Source organism: Puma concolor, chromosome B2 (genome assembly GCF_028749965.1).
Source record: "Puma concolor isolate L17-30 chromosome B2, mPumCon1.1.hap2, whole genome shotgun sequence".
Taxonomy (NCBI): Eukaryota; Metazoa; Chordata; class Mammalia; order Carnivora; family Felidae; genus Puma; species Puma concolor.
This window is the reverse complement of record NC_141671.1, coordinates 93,042,125-93,068,658: the sequence shown is the minus strand read 5'-3', so window position 1 is coordinate 93,068,658 and position 26,534 is coordinate 93,042,125. Positions and strand designations below refer to the sequence as shown.

Sequence of the window (26,534 nt, the reverse complement as noted above, 5' to 3'; positions counted from 1 at the left end):
GGCAGGGCATACATTTATGAGATGCTCAGGAAGTAATTTAATGGAACAACAATCAGATTTGGAGCATGGGAAAATCTAAACTCCCAGATTTCTGGTACACTGGGTGGTTGTGCAATTAACCAAATAGGACTTAGGAGAAACAGATTACATGGGGAGAGCCATGATTCATTCAATGTTGGAATACTTAATTTTAAGGCAACTGTTGTCTTATCTGTAATGCAGGAAAGAGATTAGGGCATTGAACATATATCTCTAAGTCTCCAGTAAATAGGTAATATACCTATATCTATACCTGATACGAATGAGCTCAACCAAGGGAAGCTTTTTTTTGTTATATAGTCTCACTTGAGAACTTTAACTCTCATAGGTTTATTACAACTTCTAGGAAGACTCTTAAATCTTTATTTTTCTTGCTGCCGTATGTATTTATTCATCTAAACAATTTTGAGTGCCTACAGAACTGGCACTGGACTAAGCACCATATACATATTTGTAAATGAATATGGGCATCGTCCTCTCTTCCCAAGTTATCGGCAGAGACAAAAAATATGGACAAATGAATACAATGTAGTAAACACTATATTAGAAGCATGTGTAATTCTATGGGACCACAGGAGAACCACTAATTTTGACTAACGGGCAAGATGGGGCTTGACAAAGCTCTCAACCCATATTTCTAATGAGTTTAGCAGACTTCCTGATTGGATATTCTTCCACACTTCAAATGCAAGGTATTTAAACTTAACATTCAACTGTAAAACTTGATGAATCTCCTAACCTCTCTTTCATTTTCCTATATACAATGAGAGAAAAAAAAATACTTCCAAATCTAACATTCTCTGATTTCTCCGAACTTTTCTCATAAACCTGAGTGTCTATTATAATGGCTGTATTTAGGCTAACACCATCAGTTAGTCCATTTCGTTTGCTTTCCTTGCCCTGACAATGTGTAAGTTCTGTTCATCCTCTCTGCAATAAATAAATAAATAAACAAACAAACAAACAAACAAACAAACAAACAAACAAACAGTTATCTATGTTTCTCTTGCATCTCTACTGCCACTATCAAATCCCATGTCCTCTCTGCCTTTCTTGCAGATTATTGCATTAGCTTCTTAAATATCCCCCTTAATTCCAGTCTTGGTCACCAAAACTCTCTTCAAAAGATTGTTTCCAAAACAATTTCTATCTGAGGGTTTTTTTTTTAATAATTATTATTCAGCTGAAAAACTTCAATTGCCCCTTGCTGCGTTCACCAATGACATAAAGTAATATTTGTATTTTTTAGGGTTTTCCAGAATTTTCTAACAATTACTTTTGCAACTTAATTTCATCTAACTTTTCTTTCATCCTTTTTTCATCTACTTTCTGTTACCACCAGATTGGACTGTTTTCATGAATATACAAGCATAGCTATAATTTCTTTAAAATAGTCCTGTCCTTCATTAATTTGTGACTAACATTTAAAACACTGTTCATAATATATTTTGACATAATGATTTTTTAATTACTTGATTTTCTTTTGTAAAACTGACTCATCACTCTAAATAATTCAAAGAAAATAGACAAATACAAAGACGTAGGTAAAAATCATCTGAAATGCTATTCAACTTACATTGAACATCTTTCCAGACAATTCTCTGTATGTCTGTAATTGCATACAAATAGATCATACTGTACATGTTGATGTTTAACTTGCTTTTTTAAAGGAAGTAATGTGTTCCATGTAAAGAAATGTAGGTTTGCATCCTTAGTTTAATTATCATATATTCCATTGTAGGCAAAGCTCATATTTAACTACTGTGTACCTGTATAGTGCAAGAGCTATCATCTGTCTGTTCTGAAAAGTCAGACATCTGTTCTGAATTATCGGTGTACACATTGTACTGGCTGTTAATATTTTTAATATCAACCTAATATTAGAAGTATACTATTATTTACTTAGCTAGTTTTCTCTTGACCAACATAAAAAGTAATATTTAAATCCATTTTTAATAAAAAATGAATTCCATTTATTCTTTAATATACAACTTAATGCAATTTCCTCCATTAAACCATTTTTTAAATCCCCAGCAATAAACGATCTCCATCCTTCTTCTGAATTCCCATAGGACTTTGTCCACATCCCTGCATGTATCACTTCAACCTTGAATTCTTTTAGTGTTTTTTCTCTAACAGAATATAAGCTCCTTTAGGACAACAACCCCCTTTATAGATTCCACAGTATTCAGATTAATGCCTTGTTCATCATAAACATTCAGAACTTGTTTTCGGAATAAATGGTTGCATTAATGAATGTCAAAAATAGAACAACAGAGAACATCGTATCACAAGGGCAATTCAGAATTCACCATGTTGAAATTATTTGCAAATGCTCAAATAAATTATGTAACTTATCCTAAATTATCTAGTAAGAAAATTAGCAACTGTCAATGACTTCTGAAAGAAGAAGGAGAAAAACCTATCACATAGCTATTTCTCATAAAGTAATTAGAAAAACAATGAGTGGTGAGCCTTGGAGACTATAATGGAATTATTGGATGGGAAGGCATTCATTTAGCCATCATTTTTCCAAATGTCAAGCAAAATTCTACAACGTTAATTCACTGCTAGTGTTATACTGTAAGGAAGCTAAAAAACAGAAGGAGATACATAAATTGAATTAGATGAACTGTATTTTGAGTTTTGCCATTACCAGTATACCCGAAAACAATTTTGAAATCTATAAAGAAACAAGGTAAATGAATAATTATGCAAGATCAATGTCTACAGATATAGGGCTCCTAGGCACTTCAGCTTTTTGTTGATAAGAAATCGAGCTTAACACTCCATTTGGACCATTAATCAGATGGAAAGGCATTGATTTTGCCCATTAGAGAAGATATTCTTAAATGAAGTCTTAGCATCACTAAACCTCATGCTTTAGCAAATTCACTTTTCTCAGAGCCAGTTAAGTTGTATAAAAAAGCCTTTCCTGGGTCAGCTGGGTGGCTCAGTCCATTAAGCAACTGACTCTTGGTTACTGCTCAGGTCATGATCTCACAATTCATGAGATCGAGCCCCTCATCTGGCTCTGTGCTAATAATGTGGAGCCTGCTTGGGATTCTCTTTCCCTCTCTCTCTCTCTGCCCCTCCCCTGCTCTCTCTTTCTCAAAATAAATGAATAAACTTAAAAAAAAAAAAGGCCTTTTCCTCATCTTATCTTAAATTTCACAACCATCCCACCCCAAAATTCTATGGAGTGAATGGGATAAAAATAAACAAACAAAAAGGAATGCCATGAATTTGTGGCATCATGATGCAGTGAACACACAGAATATGGGAAATAGACAATATGAGTTATGATTTCTTTACATACATAATTCGGTACATGGTTTGGCATTTTATTACCTAGAACTTCACATCAACCTTTCAATGAAACCTCATTTGTCCACATAGGCATTACTTTTGCTACGGATAGCAAAACAGAGAAATGAGGGACTTTGGAACCTTGGAAGTGAGCCCCTACCTCTGGGCATAAGTACAGCCCTGGAGTTTTCTGAAAGAAAAAGGATGATCTAAAGCAAGATGCTTCTGTGGACAAGAGATCTAGCTGGAAGCAACCCTGAATACCCTTTAAAGAAGAAAATCTCTGAAGTAGTGAAGCAAGGCCAAATTATGAAAATAGGTTTTCTGAAAATCAAGCAGAGTGATTTCAGTAAGGAATCATTTCATTCCATGGGTGATATCTGTTCAGTCTAATCGAATAGTAAGACCCTCATATAAAAGTCAGCCTGCTCTATAGTGAGGCCTGAGTCAGCAATATTTGAAGAACCACAGAGAATGGATCTACCCCTACCTTTGCAAGGATTCTTGCCATCCTATTGTAGGATCCACTTTGACTTAGGGATATAAGAAAATAGAACAGAGGTCTCCAATCCTTACCTGAAATTTAAAAATCTAAAAATCTCTAACAAAAAAGGGTATTTTCTTAGTTTGTTTTTTTATTAATTTGGTAACAAAAGCTAACTTAGACTGACTGAGGCTATTTATAATTTTTTTTCATCGTGCATAGTGTATTTTCTAGATTTGACTGCAGAAATATTAAAGTGTTTGATCAAGAGTTTCTGCCCCAGACGCTAAAATGGGTGTTACATAATACAGATTATAGATAACTTCTAAAATATGAAATATTCTTAATTCCAAAATCTGTGTGGCCCCACAGATTTCAAATGTAATCAGTAGTATGATAGTTAATATTTACTAGGTGCTAGCTGAGAACCAGGCACTTTTCTTAGCTCTCTATGTAAATTAGTCCATTCAATTTTCATTGTAGGAACTCTGATTATCCACATATTATAGTTCAAGAAATTGAGGTAAAGATGGGTTCAATAACTTGCCCAGAGCTCCCCATCACACTAAGTAGCACAGCTGGGACACACACCCTGTAGTCTGACACCAGAGCCCATACACCTACCAACTCCATGCCAGCCCTCCATGTTTTGTTGGAAGACACCTTGAATTAACCTGCACTTGAAAAGAATTAACTATTTGAAGGACTCTGCAATAGAGTCTTGCTCTACAGGGATGGATTAAACACATAATCACCCACTAGTCATCACTTACTAAAATTTCCTTAGAGAAGAGTGGATGGACAAGGAAAGAGTACCTATCTTTGAATTATTTTTTTACAGGATGTTACTGAAGTATGCATACTAGACAGTGCCTTTAAAAATGAGAAGCCAGGGGCGCCTGAGTGGCTCAGTCGGTTGAACGTCCGACTTCGGCTCAGGTCATGATCTCACAGTTTGTGAGTTCGAGCCCCGTGTCAGGCTCTGTGCTGACAGCTCAGAGCCTGGAGCCTGCTTCGGATTCTGTCTCCCTCTCTCTCTCTCTGCTCCTAACCCACTCGCATTCTGTCTTTGTCTCTCTCAAAAAAAATAGACATTAAAAAAAATTAAAAAATAAATAAATAAATAAATAAATAAATAAATAAATAAATAAATATAAAAATGAGAAGGCATGCCTTTAAATAAACTGTTAAGATGGCCATTGCGGGCATCTATTCCTAATGCTATCTGAAGAGCACCAGGAATACCGCTGGACATAGCTCAATGTTATTCGCAAAGTGAAGGAAAAAGCAGGCAAGACTGGCCTTCATTAAAATCACAGAATCAAAATGTAGTTGACATGTTCTGAAAAAAACTTCCCTTGCAGTAACTAAAAGTTGATTTTTTAGCTGGAAATGAACTCTTTAGTCAATTTTCCTTCCAAATTTTAATTCCAACTAAGTTATCGCCATAATATATCTGTCTTGATAAGAGGTCTCTGAGACCATCCTCTTTTGCTGAGCTTTAAGGGATTCTTAAGCTAATACCATTTTGTAATAAGACTTCCTTTCTTATGTTCCTGATGGAAATAAAGCCTGTGAGCCTCTACTATGAAATTAGCCGATGGGGTTTGATCATGATACAGCACTTTTACTTTGGATGGTAGTACTCTGTGTGTGTGGTAGATTAATAATTAACTTTTCTAAAAGGATGAGCAGATTGTTTTTGCTTGTGGGGGCCAGAATAGACTTAGGTCACCTTCCATCTTCGGTAAGTGTAGATACCTGGTGCCTTTGATTTGTCAGCTCTCTAAACTACACAGGCCAACTCTGCTGGACCCAACAGAAGGAGAATCTGAAGCCTTCACTCTGGAACAGCTTGAAGCTATTGGACACAGGTCAGGTCTATAACACTGGTATATTCCCATTAGAGAACCTGCTAAGAGAAGTGTTGCCTTCTTTGAACCCCAGGAAAACTCAGCTTTCTTAAGGGCCCACGGCCTGAGGGATCGCTCCATTTCCCCCCTCTATGCCATCAGTTTGTGTTGAAATCTGTGTACAGGGCTGAGAAATTGCTTTACTCTCTGACTAGTGATCTTCCTCTCTAGGTGTCATGAGAAGATGCAGGCAGCATTAAACTCTGAGTCTATGTCCCCTTTAGAAAGCTCTACTCATCTAGAGAAAAATGACTTTCTCCAAATACTCAATGGGAATTAGAAACTTGTTACTAGTCAATACATCATCCATTATTTAATCTTCCATATTTAACGTGAGAAAATGTAATACAGCAGTTTCCTTTGTGTTTTTCAATTATCCAAGTATCTCAGCAAACAAATTGAAACACTCTGATTCGTTTATTTTCCTTCTGCTTTAATGTATAAAAACAAGCAATTTTGTATAGTTTTATATATCTACTCTAATTACAAAAATTCTAACAACACTCCCATTCAATTTTCTATTTTTTAATCTGTCAATTAGTATCAATTCTGTAAAGTATCATATATAGTTACTAAGTCATGAGTTGCATTATAAGGGTAAGAATTAAAGCTAATCAATACCCTACTAAGCATGTTAATAATGATCACAGTGATGAAGGCTCTCCTTTCTGAAGTTAAGTGTGATTGCAGAAAATACCACAGAGCCATCTGCAGAGACTAGACAGAGAGGGTCCAAGATGGAATAGTTGGTCTGTGTACATATCTGGGAAATTGCTTCCCTGCTGCTTTTATCAGACATCATTGCCTTTTTCAGTGTATGCACACTGACCCCCATGGTCTCAATGCATCTTGCTTTCCTTCATTCCCATTTCATACTCCACTGTATCACACTTTCTAGAGCACTGGTGCTGTTTTTTTTTTTTTTCCTTTATTTTTATTTGCCACGTCATATGGTCCTTAAAACAGCACTGATACTCAGGGGAGAAAAGTGGGAAATTGTGCCTGATTAACATGCAAAATTGATAATCCTCCTCATATAACAGAATTGACAGTGTGTAATTACACATACACATTATTTCCACAAAGTTGCTCACTGAGATCATGTCCGAAATTCACAGTACACTTCCTAGTTTTTATAAGATGGGTGCCAGACAACAGGGGATTTTGACTTATCCTAAAGCATAGAAAAGTAAAACCAGAATGTGAAATAATATGAATGATTTCAACAGCTTGCTCTTCTCTGAAATTCAGAAATTGATATTTTAAAGGTATCAGATCTTTAAAAAGTAAGAGGGGAATTATTAACTGAGTTCCTATAGCTTTCTGTATCAGATGTGTTTTTTTCCTATTTTTACTGTTTCCTACATATCTGGTCGTAGGACTCAATCTTACAAAAGGTGAAAAGGTACTAATTCCTAGTCATTAACAGGAATTTACACACTATCAAAATTGGTAGAATACTGAAACCCCAGAATCAATAACTCATGTGGCTGTCTTAACTCCTGGAGCTGACCATAAACACTAGCCTCGCCTCCAGAATGAATATTCATCTTGCTGATAATACAGATCTACCCTCAACATAACTATCATCTCTGTGTTTGAATATGTCAGAAACAAAAAGTAAATAACACTATCAAAAACAATTAAATTGTGTTCTTCTCAGGTTAAAATTATATGATATGCATAGTCTTCTATAAATGACCTAAACCACCTCTGTAAAAATAACCAGCAGCTTTTTGTCAAGACATAATCACTTCAGTTTTTAAAAGTCTGTCAAGTTACACACTGCATCATGTAGACAAATCAAACAAACAAACAAGCAAACAAACAAACAAAAACCATTCTGACTGGTGAGCTAGTTTTTTTTTACTGCCTTCAAGAGCCTGTAACTCTTAAGTATACTACTAATTTAAATTACAAGAATCAAATTATAAAATATTATGGTGCGAGGTGACCAAATGATAGCCAAACAATTGGAAGTTCACTTATTGTTTACTACTGTCTGCATTTAGGAATTATACTATGTGGGCCTTAGGCTTTTTTAAGTTTATCATTTATTAAACCTCATAGTCTTAGATTTAAAGTCAACAGAGAGAGAGAGATGAACACAGGATACCAGCCACACCTCTAGTAGATAAAATTGATTACTATCTTAATTTTCTAACACCAACTCTCTTAGAAACTTAAATATCTATTACATATGTATGTATATGTATGTATAAACATCCACATGTATCAAATCCAAATGGCAGCAGTTTTAAGGAACAAATGTTCATTTTTTGTTTGTGCTACATGTCCAACGGGTATTGAGAAAGGATTCTAATCCATGTTGGCAAGGACCTATATTAATGAAGACTTACCAATTTATGACACTCTATCTCAACTTAAAATTTCAAATCTATTGAAGACATAGAAAGTAAGTATGGAGAAATCAAGCTCTATCTCTCCACAAATTTGGCCCAGAAATAACAAGCATCACTTTGCATTATAACCCATCGACATGAATTAGCCTACTTTCTCCATAAAACTCTCTCTGATGTTCCTCATTTGAAGCTATTGTTGACAGTTGATCAAGAAATCACTGCCCAGCTCTTATCCTTTATGCTATATTGCTTTCTTCAATAGTTGCGATTATATGTACATTTTATCCTACATAGATGGTCAACTCTTTGAGGTCAGAGATCGTGCCTCATTCACCCTTTCTCCAATATTTCCTCCCTCAAGTTCCTACCATAGTGTTTATCTTAGTAGAGCTATAACAAGTGTTTGTTAATTGAGTGGGAGAGTAAGTTGACACAAATATCTTATGAAAGACATTTCTGGCTGCCAAAAGTTTTCTATGTGCACTGCAATATAATCATTCCCTAAGTCAGATTTCCTCAAATAGTGTCAAGCACATAATATGTACTAAATAAGTGATTGATTCATCCATTAGAATTTGCTTGTTGCATACTATGGGCACAACATCATACATGAAACCATGAGAGTCAAGAGCAATCAACATAGATCCAACTGAATCACTTAGTACCCTGGTTCATTAATTTGATATATATTTAGCTGCTTATTGTATGCTAGTTATTGTGAATAAAATTGTGAGCAAAAATAGATGTAATTCCAGACATCAGGGAGCTTCAGTCTAGATAAAAAAATAAGACAATCAAACAACTCATTATGATAATGATTATGAAAAGAAAGAACAATACATTAAGAAAGAAAGTTTCTGGGGAACATCAGGGGAGAGGGCCGTTTTCAAGAAACAGTAACACAAGTGTTTTATTTAAGCTGAGTTCGGTAGATATTACTAATGCCTATCAGCATTCTCTTTCCTATGAAAATTTGCCTAGGTGGGCAAATATACTTCCAGAAAGGAGTACTTAAAAAGCGTTGTATGATTTTTCATGCTCTTTTCCTCCATATTCTTCCTGTCACAGAATCATGTGTTTACATGAAGGTATTACAAGATAAAAGCAAATGGAAGACAGACACACCAAATGAAGAACATTGACAGCTGATGCCAGCCACCTCCATCTATAATAGACTTGTATGAGAAGGAAATAATATGTTATGCTAAGCCACTGAAATTTGGTCTTTTTTTCTTTTTTTTTTTTTTTTTTTTAATTTTTTTTTTCAACTTTTATTTATTTTTGGGACAGAGAGAGACAGAGCATGAACGGGGGAGGGGCAGAGAGAGAGGGAGACACAGAATCGGAAACAGGCTCCAGGCTTTGAGCCATCAGCCCAGAGCCTGACGCGGGGCTCGAACTCACGGACCGCGAGATCGTGACCTGGCTGAAGTCGGAAGCTTAACCGACTGCGCCACCCAGGCGCCCCAGGTCTTTTTTTCTTAATGCATCATAATCTCACCTATCTGGACTAATACACAGAGACCAAAAGGATGAACAGTGATTAGGTAAATGAAAGGGGTGGGAAAGGAGAAAGGACCTGGTATCAAGAAAAAACAAAAAAAAAAATCAGCTGGGGCAAAGCCCTGGCATCAGGGCTTTTGAGAAACTCAGTAGAATTAACTTCATTGCTTAAATTGCTGCAAAAGAACCTAAGTGATTAATTTCTAAGGAAATAGTTAACCATAAAAGTGGTCATTTAGCCCTAAAATTCTAGTAACTTCTAAAGAGATGGGAGGTATATATGTAATCTATAGTAACACAATTTCTAAGGAGACACTATCTCCATAATACTTTCACAATATTCATGAAAACCAATACCCAAAATAGTCATTGAAATTTCATTAAATATAAACAATTACTCTGTTTTACTGTTCTACTTTAAAAGTCTTACTTTTGGGGCACCCGGGTGGCGCAGTCGGTTAAGCGTCCGACTTCAGCCAGGTCACGATCTCGCAGTCCGTGAGTTCGAGCCCCGCGTCGGGCTCTGGGCTGATGGCTCAGAGCCTGGAGCCTGTTTCCGATTCTGTGTCTCCCTCTCTCTCTGCCCCTCCCCCGTTCATGCTCTGTCTCTCTCTGTCCCAAAAATAAATAAACGTTGAAAAAAAAAAATTTTTAAAGTCTTACTTTTGACTGAAATTAATGAAATCCAAACAAGACATTTTTCCAGAAATTTAAAATTTCTTTCTTTATATGTGGATTTAACTAAGGTTGAGCACCTTATATTTGGTTATTTCCTATCTTCTCTATGAAACCCATAAACCATAAAAAAGGAGAAAGAGGGAATATTTTATCCCATATTACAACTAATTTCAAAATAATTCTAATCAAGAAAATCAGACATTTACCCCTTATGTCATAATAATTCTAAGTTAAAAGTACCTTGTTTTTTATTTCATTTCATCTTATTTTAAAATAAAGTAATTCTACTCTACTCAGTTTCTGAATAATACATTGCTAAATTTTTTTACCAATCTCTTAATCTTGAACAAAACTTAACACTTACCACTTACCACTAATTGAACACTTAACACTAGCAAATTAATCATTTGCCCCAATACTTTCATTTTTAATAAATCCCAGAAAACTAGCCTGCTATTAAAATATAACTCAAAGTCTATTGTAATCAATGGAGTTTAGTCTTTACCATAGTTTTCTTTTCTCAGAATAGATGTGCCAATTCTAGCTACTAAACATTGAAATTGGCATTTATTTTTGAAGTTGTAATTTTTATGTTTTTATTTCTTTGGAGAAACTACAGAAATTGGTTATAACCTGTTACTCTATAAATCTTATTTTTTTCTGGAAAAACTTATGTTAAATTATGTGAATAATGAAAAACTAGCATGGTCAAACATAATTTTGTTTATTTTATTAGATAAACTTTCTTTTAATTGGGGTATTTTTTTTTCCTGGAATTTCCTTTGTATGTAAAAACGTGGTATGTCAATGCATATATAAATTAGTAATTCTGAAAGCTATTTTTAAACAATGTTTTATTTATTTATTTTGAGAGAGCGAGAGAGAGCATAAGCTGGGGAGGGGCAGATACAGAAGGACAGAGAGAATCCCAAGCAGGCTCCATGCTGTCAGCACAGAGCCTGATATAAGGCTCAAACTCATGAACCGTGGTATCATGACCTGTGCCAAAATCAACAGTCTGATGCTTAACCAACTGAGCCACCCAGGCACTCCAGTTATTCTGAAAATTTTAATATAATTGGATATATTTTCCATGAAAACAATCATAAACAAAATTGAATTTTTCTTTGGCCTCAAGACATTGCTCTGCTTTGTTGTGCTGTAATTATGTCATTTCTCAGTGCACAGCATATACATTGAGAATATTTAGGAGAGTGTGCTTTACTCTACTGTCTATGATATCACTTGATTTTTCACATTTTTAAAACTCTTATTCACATTGTTTACTATCATGTGTACTTTACACATATACAGAGCTGCAAACAAAATGTCAAATCAAACTGGATACCAGATAAACAAAAAGTCCCTGGTCCTTTTACTACATTCAATAAGACTTGAGAATATTAGAAGAATAAAATACTGTCTTTTGACTGTACTCTCTCCCCTAAGTACTCTTTTCTTCCTGTTCTTATTAAACTATTCAATATTTATAATATTAAACGTTTAATACCTGTTTATTAGCAGCTTTTCTATCCTTTGTACATTATTATTTCTGATGCTTATTGAGCTCTATCAAACTTCTTACATATTAGTATGATGTATGAAATAATATACAAACACTAAAAAAGTGCTTAATGTTAGAGAAAAAAAATTCCCTGGAGAATAGCAATTAACTATGAAAATTCAGAAAAAGTGTGAAAAATATGGATACTTATTTAGAATTTTATAGGATGAAAAATATTTCTCTTCAGTTTATAAAAATGTAGAAAATAATAACTTTAAGAATTCCCATTACATTAGTATTCTAAACAGGATCCTCATTATTAACAGTTTATAAATAAATTGGAGTTAAAGAAAAATAATACCTATGGAATCCTCATAGGCTCTCTGTAATTTGGGGGGCAATCTATGTCTTCCCATCAGTATTTTCAGATAGATACATTTCTCATATATTCTGCTGCGGATAGTGCATAGATTAGCTCATTTATAAGCTAACTTTTAGTCTTAATTCTGATTGATTATACTAAAAGAAAAGAAAGCCAGACAATTCATCAAAACTGTCCCATATGTACCTCACAGAAATTAGAATTTATAAAATTCCTTAAGAGAGTCAAATATAAAGGCCGAAATAAGCAACCTGACTGGTTTCACTTCAAAACAAGACAGATTTGGAATTTACATAAATAGTTTGGCCCTCTTCTTTGCATATATACAAGTGCAACTCAAGTAACAGTCGTGGTTCATAATCTTTTCTATTTTTGTATCGAATCAATAACTCAATCAAAGAATGATGGTTGCAGTATAAGAAAGAAATTTCTTTAAGAATGAGGTAAAGGAGTACCTGGGTGCAGACTCTTGATTTTGGCTCAGGTCATGATCTCATCGTTCCTGAGTTTATGCCCTGTGTCAGGCTCCCATGCAGAGCCTGCTTGGGACTCTCTCCCTCCCTCCCTCTCTCTGCCCCTCTCCACTGGCATTCTCTCTGTGTCTCTCTCAAAATAAATAAATAAACTTAAAAAAATAAGATAGAGAAAGTATTTTGTATTTGCAGAGTTAATTGGATTATCCTCTTATAACAAGGAAACAAAGTGGCTAAAATGCAAAGTCTGAGGAGTTACGAATTTCCCACATTAATTAGCAGTGTAACCCCAGGATGGAACATGAAACCTCAGTTTCTTTATGTACATAAACCAGTTAAAGAATAATTTTCACGGGGCGCCTGGGTGGCGCAGTCGGTTAAGCGTCCGACTTCAGCCAGGTCACGATCTCGCGGTCCATGAGTTCGAGCCCCGCGTCGGGCTCTGAGCTGATGGCTCAGAGCCTGGAGCCTGTTTCCGATTCTGTGTCTCCCTCTCTCTCTGCCCCTCCCCCGTTCATGCTCTGTCTCTCTCTGTCCCAAAAATAAATAAACGTTGAAAAAAAAAAATTAAAAAAAAAAAAAAAAGAATAATTTTCACATCATGGAATGTTTTTGCAGACCAAGTGATATAAGGTGCATAGAACACTGCCTGACGTAACAGCACCACTAGCCAAAATGTGTGTGTGTGTGTGTGTGTGTGTGTGTGTGTGTGTGTGTGTGTGTATTAGTCTTTAATTAACATCACAATGTGTCAACTGCTCATTTTGGACTTAGAATTTGGAGAATCAAGTGTAGAATGAGGTCTCTTCTGTCAAAATACTGCCCATCCACTGAGGCTGATTGAAGTCCCACCTGCTCCATGAATCTTTTCCCAACCTTTCAGGCCTCCATAAATCTGTCTCTACTTTTCATCTCTGCAGCACATATTGTATATTCCAAGGTGTACTGGGAAATGTAACAGAGGATACTGCATGGCATGCTGATGAGATTATCCTTAGATCAGAGGCAAAGCTTAGCCATTAAAAGCTTTTGAACATTGGTAAGTTTCTAGAAGCATGATTTCTAAGCCAAAGAGCATTTATATTTTATATTTTTTCATGTTTTGCCAAACTTTCCTCCTGAAAAGTTGTAACAGTCTTCACTGCCTGCAACAATGTATTTTTTAATGTGACACTATTATTAAACCAGCATTTAATCATAGAAAATAAGCATTCACATCCTTTAAAGGGATGCTCAGTTGGATTAATTAGATTTTAAATCAAGGAGCAATTCTAAACGTGGATTCATTCTATGGGAGATACTTCGGACATGATAAAAATAAGCTTAGAAAATTTCTTGTCCAAATAATTTTTACTGGCATCATTATTACAGGCCTTCTCAGACTTTTTAATATGCTAGAGTGTACCGTAAATCTCTAAAAGAAATATATATTGGACCACATTTCCCAAACACATTTGGACATGGAATACTTTTCTCAGAACATTTCAAGGAAATAATGTTTCATAGATACTTTGGGAAATGCTGTTTGCCACTTACTCATATATCAGCAAATACTGCTATCTGTTTCAGGTATAGAATTTATTATCTCTCCAATGTGATAGGAAGTACTTAACTTGTTTTACATTCTCTGTATTTTGCATAACTACCACCACATATGCCACAAAAAGGTGTGAAATAAATCTTTCCTGATGAACTAACAGATTACATATTTAACAAAAGAAAATTATATATGCTACAAGTTCAGAGTACATGAGAAAGTAATGCTCTTATGTAAGTAGGACCCAAAGCCATTTCCATCTTTTTAACTAATGAAAATACTTTTTTGCTTTTATTACACACAGAAGTGTCATTAAATGCTGCAGTACATTAACAGTGACTATATTCTAACCACAATTAAACAAACACTAGCTATATAGCACTTTTTAAAAACTTTATCACCAACGTATTTGTCTTAACATAAAGATACACTCCAATAAACACTTCATCTTGCAGTCTTAATAACTGAAAACAGTTGGCATCCCAAAACATTCATAACGGCTCTTTTTGAGAGGAATAAAAAAAATATTTTTCACATCTAAAGAAGATTACCTTTAAGTTGGAAGGGCTGCAGCTTAAAATAATAATACATAATTGTATGGTGATACTAAAGAGTCAGTTCATAACTATGAGCAGTGTAGAAAAAGGAACAGTTAATATGCACTATGATTACTAGAACCAACGTTTGCTCTCTCTACCCATAGCTTTTAAGATATCTTTAGCCTATTAATATGATTCTTTATTAAGTAATCAAATATTGCTTGAGGAACAGAAAGGCACTGAGTAAAATCACAACTGTTGATTTTAAATACTTGATATTTACCCAGAGGCAAAACATTTTCAGTAATTAAAGTAGAGGTTTAAAAGTTGAAACTGTTTTCCTACTTCTCTGTTGCCTGACCAAAGTACATCATGCTACCTGTTTTAAAGTACAATATATTTCATTTGGAGACCTATTTTGGAATGCTCAGACTCCCCACACAAGAAAAATACCATATTTAATATTATAGTAAAAGTAAAAGAAAATGGCTCAAATTTTCTTTGGATCTTATCTAACAGTAAGATCTGCATATTTATTTATTTGATTGATCATCTACTGTGAGGAATCCTTTTCATACACTACATTTTAATTCTCTTTAACACTTAACTTCCCTTTTCAGATGTGCAAACTGAGACTTACACAAAGTAAGCAACTTGCCTAAAGTTTCACAGCTAGCTGGTAGTAAGATCAGGTTTCAAGCTCAGAGTCTACTTGGTTTTAAACCTGCCCTCCTTCCGTTACCATCTGCTGGCTATTCTCCATATTTTCATATCCTCCCACCAAGTCTCCGATTTAGTATTTTAACATGTCCTATAAAACATGCAGGTTTGTTAAATGAAAAATAAAAATAATGAAGACAAATACCTCAATTTAACTTATTCAGTAAGAAAGGGCAGGGGACAGAAAATGTATTCCAGGAAAAAGCAATTGACCAATGCTTGTACTGTGACCTGAGAATTTGGCCAATTTGTTCCATAAATGAAGTCTAGCTTAGAATACAAGACTTCCTACTGTTAACTACCAAGAGTCAAAACACAGATTGTTTTTCTGCTTGAAAATTTACCAAATATATGTATTTGGAAATATATGTATATGGAAATATAAAAATATAAAAAAGTATATATATATATATATATATATATATATATATATATATATATATAATAGAGAGAGAGAGGGAGGGAGGGAGGATTGAAGAGGCCAACTTGTTTAACAGATGAGGATATTCAGTTTTTATATACTTGCCTTATGCTGGGAAGGCAGCCAAATCTCTAACTGAATCTAAGAAAGTATATATTTTATTATAGCTATGTGCATGTAAATGAACAGTGTATAAAATATAGGCAAGCCTCCTCTCAGTTTATTTAAACTATAAGAGATCAGTATACCATTAAGAAAACATTCTCAGTTGTACCTTTCTCAGGAACTAAAGATATGAAGATGTCTTCAAAAATTATGTATGTCATTTCCGAATTTCAATGTTTCTATGAATCTAGACAAAAGAGCTGACTTACTTTATTCTCAAAAAAAATACTGAAAACGCTATTTGGTCATCACCTTACACATTTGCATACTGCATACCTTTTGTTAGGGGTATAGTTTACCATCTGAAACATGTTCCACCGAAAAAGACTTTTAGTCTATTGTTATTACTTTTATTCTTTTGTAAGTAGTAGGATCGCTACACAACTAACTCAAGCATAAGTGTCTCTAACATGATTTTATTTCACTAAAATACAGCATGTCCTACCTTTTATTATGAACTATTAAGGGAGGGTTGCATTAAATAAGTTGTAACCTTAACATTAAATGAGTTCCTTAAAAAAATAATATTTAATGAAAAGACTATATAATAAATGACAGGTTATAAGCTTGACTGGAATTTTTTAAAACACCAAAAAAAGAAAGAGAGACAGCAATACTACCGTACATGAAAGTCATTGTTTACGTTAATCATAAGCAAAATATTAACAAAGAATTTGAAGCTACAAGTGTTTTGACTGTGACAGGATGTTGTGAAAGTAGTTAATTATTTGAAAAGAATATTCTTAAAACATTCTTAAAAACTTACAAGTTGAAGTGTTAAGTCAATTTAATAAAAATAATGATACATATCCAATTTCCTTATCCCATAAAAAATGTTAGCATTATTCCATTTCTATATTTTAGTCAGAAGTAAAATACTTCTAACATGAATGAAAGTATATAAGTTTCTTTTAAAATTATCAGTTATGGGGCGCCTGGGTGGCGCAGTCGGTTAAGCGTCCGACTTCAGCCAGGTCACGATCTCGCGGTCCGTGAGTTCGAGCCCCGCGTCGGGCTCTGGGCTGATGGCTCGGAGCTTGGAGCCTGTTTCCAATTCTGTGTCTCCCTCTCTCTCTGACCCTCCCCCGTTCATGCTCTGTCTCTGTCTCAAAAATAAATAAACATTAAAAAAAAAATTAATTAAAAAATAAATAAAATTATCAGTTATTTCATCATTATCTTACCCTTTTAAATTTCTACCTTGCATATTTTATAATACATATAGTATAGGACATGTATATATAATATATAAGGAAGTATAATGGAGGTATGTTCTTAAAGATATTTTATGTACGAATGTATGTTTGTATGTATTTTTTACAAATAGACATATTCAACAAAAATATTTTTAGAAACTATGGCTTTCACGAATGACACTTTTAGGCCCCAACTTTATACAAACTTCTCTCTTTGGGTAGTCACCTAGTAGCACTTTATTGTTGAACCAAAAGTGGTATGTTCTATGTGTTCAAAATATCAAGAATTATGCTACAAATCCAATCATTGATCAAAGGTAGTTTCATAAAAGATTCAGCACAATTTCTAAACCGATAATTTTTAACCAACATATAAACAAATCAAGACTACTTTACAATATCTCAAAATTTCTTCACCATATAACTATGATTAAAATCAGTCTCAGAGGGGCGCCTGGGTGGCGCAGTCGGTTAAGCGTCCGACTTCAGCCAGGTCACCATCTCGCGGTCCGGGAGTTCGAGCCCCGCGTCAGGCTCTGGGCTGATGGCTCAGAGCCTGGAGCCTGTTTCCGATTCTGTGTCTCCCTCTCTCTCTGCCCCTCCCCCGTTCATGCTCTGTCTCTCTCTGTCCCAAAAATAAATAAAAACGTTGAAAAAATAAAAAAATAAAATCAGTCTCAGAAATGAGCATTGCTATTTCTTATTTGCGTTTTCCTAATGTCCAAGCTGTGAAATTCTGAGATAATCTGTTTTATACATTTGTAGTGTATTTATAATAATACATTTAAATTATTAGAAAGTGTATATATTTTATAAACTTCTTGGGATCCAAAATGCTTAATTCTAATATTAAGCAATGTACAATTGTACATTGTACATATAAATTTAAAATAACCATTAAATAATAATCACATCAATATGTCTCTCTACCTAGAGAATTTTGCTGTACTTAACATTCAGTTCATTTGTGTCACTCAGGACAATCTGAACACATTGTTTCACAGAATTGGAAGGGATATTAAAGATCTTCCCCAACAACTTAACAAATAAGGGATCAGCGCCCAAAAAACTTGCTAGTTACGGGTCAAGAAGCCAGGCCAAGTAAATCTTTATCCAGTACTTTCCTGAATAAAATGCCTGAGTGCTCGAGGCCCACTGGTGAATTAAGTTACAATGATCTGTTATTGAGACAGAGTTTCTGATAAATAAATTCTTAAAGTACTATCTTTGTTGTTAGGTAATTATAATGAGTATTCTCAGTCCCAGAGGATATTTACTTGATGCCACAGCAACTTTCCTAAAGCCTAGGTAACGGCATGTTCATACAATGTCCTGAGAGTTTCCTACAGTCATTTAGAGTGATAGCTGACTTGATAGATCTCTAATACGGTTCACATTATAAAATGAATACATCTGGGCACCTGGGTGGCTCAGTAGGTTAAGTGTCTATCTTTGGCTCAGGTCATGATCACCCAGTTTGTGCATTCAGATCCCGCGTCGGGCTCTGTGCTGACAGCTCAGAGCCTGGGGCCTGCTTCAGATTCTGTGTCTCCTTCTCTCTCTGCTCCTCCCCCACTCACACTCTGTGTCTCTGTCTCAAAAATAAACATTAAAAATTTTTAAAAATAAAATGAGTATATCATCATTTGATCAATAATTCTGTTCTATTTTTATGAATCTTGCTCTACTGGATATTTTTTGTTTATTGTCTGCCTGCCTGCCTGCATTGGATTATACTCTCTTTTGGTAATAGCAATGCTATTTTGTTTTATTTTTTTAAATGTTTACTTATTTATTTTGAGAGAGAACACAAAAGGAGTAGTGGGAGAGACAGAGAGAATCCCAAGCAGGCTGGGCACTGTGAGTGCAGAGCCCAGCACAGGGGTTTGATTTCACCAACGGTGAAATCATGACCTGAGCTGAAATCAAGAGTCTCAAGCTTAACTGACCGAGCCACCCAGGCACCCCATCTGTTTTGTTTTGTTTAAAGATCCACTCCTCCCCTACTCTCAGACCATGTTCTTACCTAGCTAAACAAAAAGACTGTGAGACTAAATAGAAAATACTCTCTTTTGCTGAGAATATGAGATCAAAGGTAGCTCGAGAAGACTTCAAGAGGGTGACGGGATTGGCATTGCTGCAGCAACATTACCACTACCTCCAGCCTGCACATACTCATCCCTGGCCCTGCATCCTTTGATGACATGCCAGCTGAAAAAAAGCACTCTCTGTCATGCCAGGGATTATATAAATCACAGAAGAGTTAACATGTCACAAGTGTTAGTCATGTTCACTTCTTATGTGCACAATTTCATTTAGCTCCGTATACAACCAATCCATTTTTCTCGTATCTTTGTTGATATAATTAGATGAAATGATACAATTTCAATTGTTGCAACAAGCCTTTCCATCTCTTCTCACATGCATTACTTTATCAATAGGTTAGATATAGTTTCATCTTTCAGGGGCATCTTGTTGGCTCAGTAAGTTAAGAGTCTGACTCTTGATTTTGGCTCAGGTCATAATCTCTCTTCCCCCCTCCCCTCCCCTCCCCTGCTTGCTCTCATGCACACATGTTCCCTCTCTCTCTCTCTCTCTCTCTCTCTCTCAAAAATAAATAAATAAATTTTATACAAAAAAAGATATAGTTTTACCTTTTAATTTTGGCTAAATTATACTAAAACAAAGAGGTGTCATGCTATAGTGTTAGTTTTCATGTCTGGATTATTATTGGATGACTAGTAAATCATTATTATTGATTTTCATATAGTCCATAGTTTGTCTTTTCAAATTTTACCAGTATTCAATTTTGAACAAATACATTTTTATCACACACTATCAATTTTTTTTTAAGTTTGTCCATACAACCCATCTTATGTAATTTTCCAGCTTGTAAACAATACAACTCATGAACAGAGATTTTTTTAAAAATTTTTTTTAATGTTTTATTTATTTTTGAGACAGAGACAGAGCATGAGCAGGGAAGGGGCAGAGAGAGAAGGAGACACAGAATCAAAAACAGGTTCCAGGCTCGGAGCTGTCAGCACAGAGCCCGACGCGGGGCTCGAACCCACAAACTGTGAGATCATGACCTGAGCTGAAGTCAGACCCTTAACAGACTGAGCCACCCAGGCACCCCTGAATAGAGATTTTTAAATGTGAATATTATACTTTCATCATTTACACAATCTTCACATGTTTAATGAGTAACAATTTTGTGCCACAGGACATCTAACACATCTATTAGACCAGTGCCTCTCAATATTCATTGCACCTACAAATCACCCAAGGACCTTGTTAAAATGTGGGTTCTGACTCAGTAAATCTGGGTTAGAGTCAGAGAATCTGCATCTGTAACAACCTCCAAGAAAATGTCAATGCTGCTGGTCTTTGGAACATACTGTGAACAATAAGTTAGTAGACTATGAAACTAATATTAGTTGTACTTCTAAACAACTTTACTATCATAATTGTGTTTCAAATCTAGAGCTGAACTAAATATTCTTTCCTCTTAACTGTAAGAAGTTGAGATATATGTACATTTTTCCTCTGGCAGGAAATGCTTAATATCATGCATCATATTAATGCAACTAATGGTATACATATGCACAAGTCCATACATCATGAATTGCTTGGTGACATCTAGATGTCATTTTCTCTAGGCCAAGATAAGTCATGTACAGAAGATAACATAGGATGAAAATTCAACTTTGAAACCCAAAGGAATCCTGTAAGCCAGCATAGCAATTCCACAGCTAATCATGTTTCTTTTACAAAGAAATTTAATACAGTTTCCTAAATTTAGCTAAGATGTACCAGATAATAGAAAAAATAGCCTCAATTTTGTATGTCCTACTACTTAGTGGTGATCACAGTCTCTTCTTGCTGCTAGAAAACATGTTCAAAGAGCAAAGATTTAAACCACTCCTCAGGATATAGAGATGTGCACATTTGGCTAGATTCAGGATAACTGCAGAATCACTCTCTTTAATTGAAATCATTGCTTGCCTTGTATCACTGCTCCTTTAAAATCTTTAGATGCTTGCTTTCCAATGACCTATGATTAAGATTTCTAGGTCCACCTGGGGTGCCTGGGTGGCTCAGTCAGTTGAGCATCTGACTTCGGCTCAGGGCATGATCTCATGTTTCATGAGTTTGAGCCCCGCATAGGGCTCTGGGCTGACAGCCCAGAACATGGATCCTGCTTTGGATTCTGTGTCTCCCACTCTTTCTCTCTCTGCCCCTACCCTGCTCATGCTCTGTCTCTCTCTCTCTCAAAAGTAAAATAAAAAATTAAAAAAAAAAATTTCTAGGTCCACCTCAGCACATCTGAAATAATTTTGCGTTGATGAAGCAAACCATTGTCACAAACCATGATATACCTATCTAACTGGAATTAAAATTATTTAACTTATCAAAAAAAGGTCCATGGTAAATTCACTGTCAATATTTTTTCTCTCTCACCGTCACCCTCTCTTCCCCAAAAAAGTTTAACTACATGGGACACCTGGATGGCTCAGTCAGTTAAGTATCTGCCTCTTGGGGCACCTGCAGAGTTCAGTCCATTGAGCATCCAACTTCAGCTCCTGTCATGATCCAGTGGTTTGTGAGTTCAGGCCTCACATCAGGCTTGCTGCTGTCAGCACCGAGCCCACTTGAGATCCTGTGTCCACCCCTGTCTCTGCCCCTCCCCTGCTTGCACTCTCTCAAAACTAAATAAACATTAAAAACAAATTAAGCATCTGACTTGATTTCTGCTCAGGTTGTGATCTCACAGTTTGTGGATTCAGGCCCCGCATCTGTTGGGTTCTGTGCTGGCAGTGCCAGAGCCTGCTTGGGATTCTTTCTCTTCTCCTCCCCTGTTCCAGCTTTCTCTCTCTCAAAATAAATAAATATTTTTTTTGGTAAAAAGCTTAACTAGTTGATGATTATTAAGAATCAAAACTTTCCAATCGTTTTTTTTAATTTTTTTTAACGTTAGTTTATTTTTGAGACAGAGAGAGACAGAGCATGAACGGGGGAGGGTCAGAGAGGGAGGGAGACACAGAATCGGAAGCAGGCTCCAGGCTCTGAGCCATCAGCCTAGAGCCCCACGCGGGGCACGAACTCATGAATGGCGAGATTCGTGACCTGAGCTGAAGTCTGACGCTTAACCGACTGAGCCACCCAGGCGCTCCTCCGATCATTTGTTTACAAAGATACAAAACAGCCTTACAAACTTCTAATTACTAAGTTATGTGTACTGATTTTATTTAAGAAATAATAAACCAAATCCCATTTCAATGCCATTGAAATAAGTTTACCTATGCCTCTTTTTAAAACGGAGATAGCCACTTATTTAAAAAGAATTAAATGGATATGTCTATACTAATAAAAATACATGACAGAAAATTCAGTTAATTATAATTATATATAATATATATTATATTATATATAATTATAATTAATAATTATAATTAATAATTACAATATTAATATATATTATGTATTATATATAATTAATATATTATAATTATAATTATAATTAATATCTTGAAGACATTTACATAAATTTCCAAATAAGTAGCAAAAGATTGCATATTTCTTGTTTTTTCCTTTTTTTTTTTCATTGCATAGTTAAAATACCTCATGAATGTTAATATTTGGTTCTTTCTTGGAAAGAGGATTGAACAAAATAGATGAAAGAAAGAGATTGAAATGTAAACTACATTCTTTGCACTGTGCTGTGCACACAATAGTGACATTTCAAAAGTCAACTCCAATGATTCATGCTAAGATAGCAAAGCAGTAGAGCAGAAAATACCAAATTGTAAATAATACAAATATTTGGAATGCATGTGTTGCTTTCAATTTGATTATAAATACTCTTGATATTTTGGAATTTATAGGCAGGGCTTCAAACTAAATAACAAAGCCAAGGTTAATATCTAATCCTGAAGCAGATGGAAAGTTTCCCAGATTCTTCATCCTCTACCTGGATCCCTCCCTCTCTGGGCCCATTCCATCCCAGGCTGCAGAGACAAGGTAGTATGGGTTTCTCCATAACATCTTCCTAAACTTTCAGTTCAGGGAAGGAAGATAAATGCTCATTTGTGTTTGAAAAGTTATTTGCTGGAGGCTGAATTAAAGAGTAGTCTTCAGGGGCGCCTGGGTGGCGCAGTCGGTTGAGCCTCCGACTTCAGCCAGGTCACGATCTCGCGGTCCGTGAGTTCGAGCCCCGCGTCAGGCTCTGGGCTGATGGCTCGGAGCCTGGAGCCTGTTTCCGATTCTGTGTCTCCCTCTCTCTCTGCCCCTCCCCCGTTCATGCTCTGTCTCTCTCTGTCCGAAAAATAAATAAATGTTGAAAAAAAAAAAATTAAAAAAAAAAAAAAAAAAGAGTAGTCTTCAAACATCCTTGACTTTCAGCTTTTAATGGTTAACTCACTTAAATATTCAGTCACTCAACACGTACAATCTTCCAGAAACAGAGAATTGACAGTGCTTAAAAAAATCCGATTTGCATATACTAAAGGCCTGGTCTTTAAGTGGCCTTAAATCTTATCTGGCCCCATGGTGGATATAAATAAACAACAGTCACTGTGGTCAGGTTGGTGAAGGTGCTTCATATACACCATAAAATTTAATCCTCACAGTTCTGTCTGGAACATATTGCCAAATCTATTTTATAGGTGAAGATATTGAGGCTTGAAGAAGTTAAATAATTTACCTAAAGTCATATAGACAGATAATGTCAAAGACAGTATTCATAGTCTAAAACTTGATGCTCTTTTCAACATACAAACTGATACCAAGAGAAGGTAATGGACTTACTAAAAAAAAATTATAATACCATCCAGGCTAAACATATAAACATATCTTTGAGATAAGCTATATCACAATTATTTCATGGAATTGAGACATTTGCCTTTATATGTTGATATCTTTAAAAGGAAACTCCTAAGAATTGATAATATACAAGCTTATCAAATAATCAAAGCCAGAAAAGAGGTCACAAAATTTAGAAGTCTCATGTTTTTCTATATAAGCTGTTACATAAAGCTTTTCTTTATTCCATTTTCTTATAATATTAAGGAATGGATTAGTCTCAAGTACCTCCTTCATTAAATTTACTTATTAACACTTTATGTTTTCAGAATTCGTACTCACTGGAATTATGGTCTCTTGTCTGTACTGGATTTTGAGATCCTGAAGAGCATAAATTCATCTTATTCTCTCTGGGACTTGAGCAGCACTCAGCATGCCATCTAACAAGTTTTGTGAGACCTCAATAAATCTTTGTTAAATTTAATTTTCTCTTATATGCTTTAATTTGCTCTAAAGCAATCCTCCCATTGAAATGAAGATTAAATAGTGAAACAAAATATGAAGCTTTCAGACAGGATGATTTAGTTGGTATATATATATATATACCAACTATATATGTATGTATATATATATATATGTGTGTGTGTGTATATCTTTATATATATAAGATAATCAACATATATATAGATAGATATAAGATAAACAACATATATACACACACACACATCTCTAAGGCAATAACAAATTATCTCTCTAAAATCAATTAACTCTTCTGTTGTTTGGAGTAGCACAACTAATTAAAACAAAGTGCTCTCTAATTAAAGCACCTATTATGTGTAGTTATAAAGAACAGACTTTCCAAACTAATAGTAATTGTGTATGAAGGAAAGTAAATTTCTGAATGAGGTTCTACGTCTCAGTGTATGATTTCAAGATTCCTAAAATAGTCAAACCAAATTCACAAAGGCCATGAAAAATAAAACATCTGACCCTAACAGTCATGTTTAATTAAATATATGAAAGAATTCATGTGAATACAGTGGTCCTAACTGCTTCCAAGCTTCGTGGAAAGTCACATGGTTATCTTTCCTACTTTCCACAGAGAATGGTTTGAATAATTTAAGAGAACATCACTCTGATAATACTAAGAACAGAGGGTTTTCACCAGTGTAGCATTTCTAACCTGATTTAGATAAATCTCAAATTAATGTAATGGTTTATTGGTATCAAAACCTAAAATGCACTTTGTATCAGACTAATTTCTGCAAAAACATCCCTTATATCTTTGCCCAATTCACAGCTCTCACAAAATATGCACATGGATGTACAATTTGAGATCTCTGAATTTATAAAACTCTTAGTGTTTTAAAATATATCAGTAGCTAACCATATTGGCAGCTGCTTTCCAAATTAGAAAAACTCTATCGATCTTTAACAATCACTAGTCTACCCCATCAAGAAATGAAAATGAAAACACCTGTAAATGATGATCTTAATTACATTTTTTGGAACTCTGATCTTTTTAAACTATATATTCATCTAGTATATATAAAACCAAATACATATGTGGAAGTTGAAAATTTCAGTCCTAAAATCACATATTTAGAAATATCCATATTTATACTATTTTTAAAACTAATTTAAATGAATATGTTTAGAGTCATTCAGGCATAGAACACATATTCTCTCTACTTCTATATTATATTGAAGGATTAAGGTGATGGAAAGGATATGGATGTTTAAATTTCATATGAAAACAAAAATTTTTTAAAAGGAAACATTTAGTTTCCTTCCTTCCAACTTCCTTCATTTAGAGAGAAAAAAAAGTCACACTTTCTAAAATGAGTCCTAATTCCCAAATAAAGTATCCCTAACTAGAGACTGGCCCAATAGGGGTGTTCGGCCTGTGGGTGCTATGGGCTTGGACCATAGCTTCGCCACTTCAGAGCTGTGTGACTGTGGATAAGGTAATGAATCCCAGTATGCATTATCTTTCTCATCTAAAGAACGAGAATAATTATAATGTATATTTCACTGAATGATAATAAGCATTAAATTGGTTCATTTATACAAAGCACGACAGTGATGTCTGGTACATAGTAAGTACACAAAAAAGTTTGTATTCTGTTTATTAATTTGCAATTTGTTAGCCTATTCCTAACAGTATATGCTATCCTAATTTAAAACTTTTATGTGCCTTTTTAAATTTTACTTTTAATATATTCCAGTGTTTAAAAAAAAAAAACTTTATGAAGGGAATGATTAGAGATTGCCACTCCTTTTACTCTACTTTTCCGACAAAAAGTGTCTTTTGCTTTTTAAGTTTGTCAAGTAGTTATCGTCTGTACAAGAGTCTGTGTAAGTCTATTATTCTTTAGGGTCTTTCTTAGAGAGAAATGAGAGTTGGCTGTCCTTTTTCCCTCCCTTACTTATCAATTTAAATTGGTACATGAGCTAACACATTTGGGACTTTGTGAAATTAGACCAATAAACTAGGGGCTACA

The 26,534-nt window shown here is 34.9% G+C and overlaps 1 protein-coding gene and 1 long non-coding RNA gene across 8 annotated transcripts in view; one reads left to right on the top strand and one right to left on the bottom strand.

The window, feature by feature from the left end:
* GRIK2 (glutamate ionotropic receptor kainate type subunit 2) overlaps positions 1 to 26,534 on the bottom strand; it is a 670,394-nt gene that overhangs the window by 523,649 nt on the left and 120,211 nt on the right. The window lies entirely within an intron of this gene.
* LOC147581112 (uncharacterized) lies at positions 5,554 to 24,577 on the top strand. Of its 2 annotated transcripts, none has more exons than XR_015251421.1 (5): positions 5,554 to 5,711; positions 9,177 to 9,330; positions 9,579 to 9,655; positions 13,569 to 13,687; positions 24,360 to 24,577. It is a non-coding gene; the product is annotated as an uncharacterized LOC147581112 (long non-coding RNA). The 2 variants fall into 2 exon arrangements; XR_015251422.1 differs by having other exon boundaries at positions 5,554 to 8,161.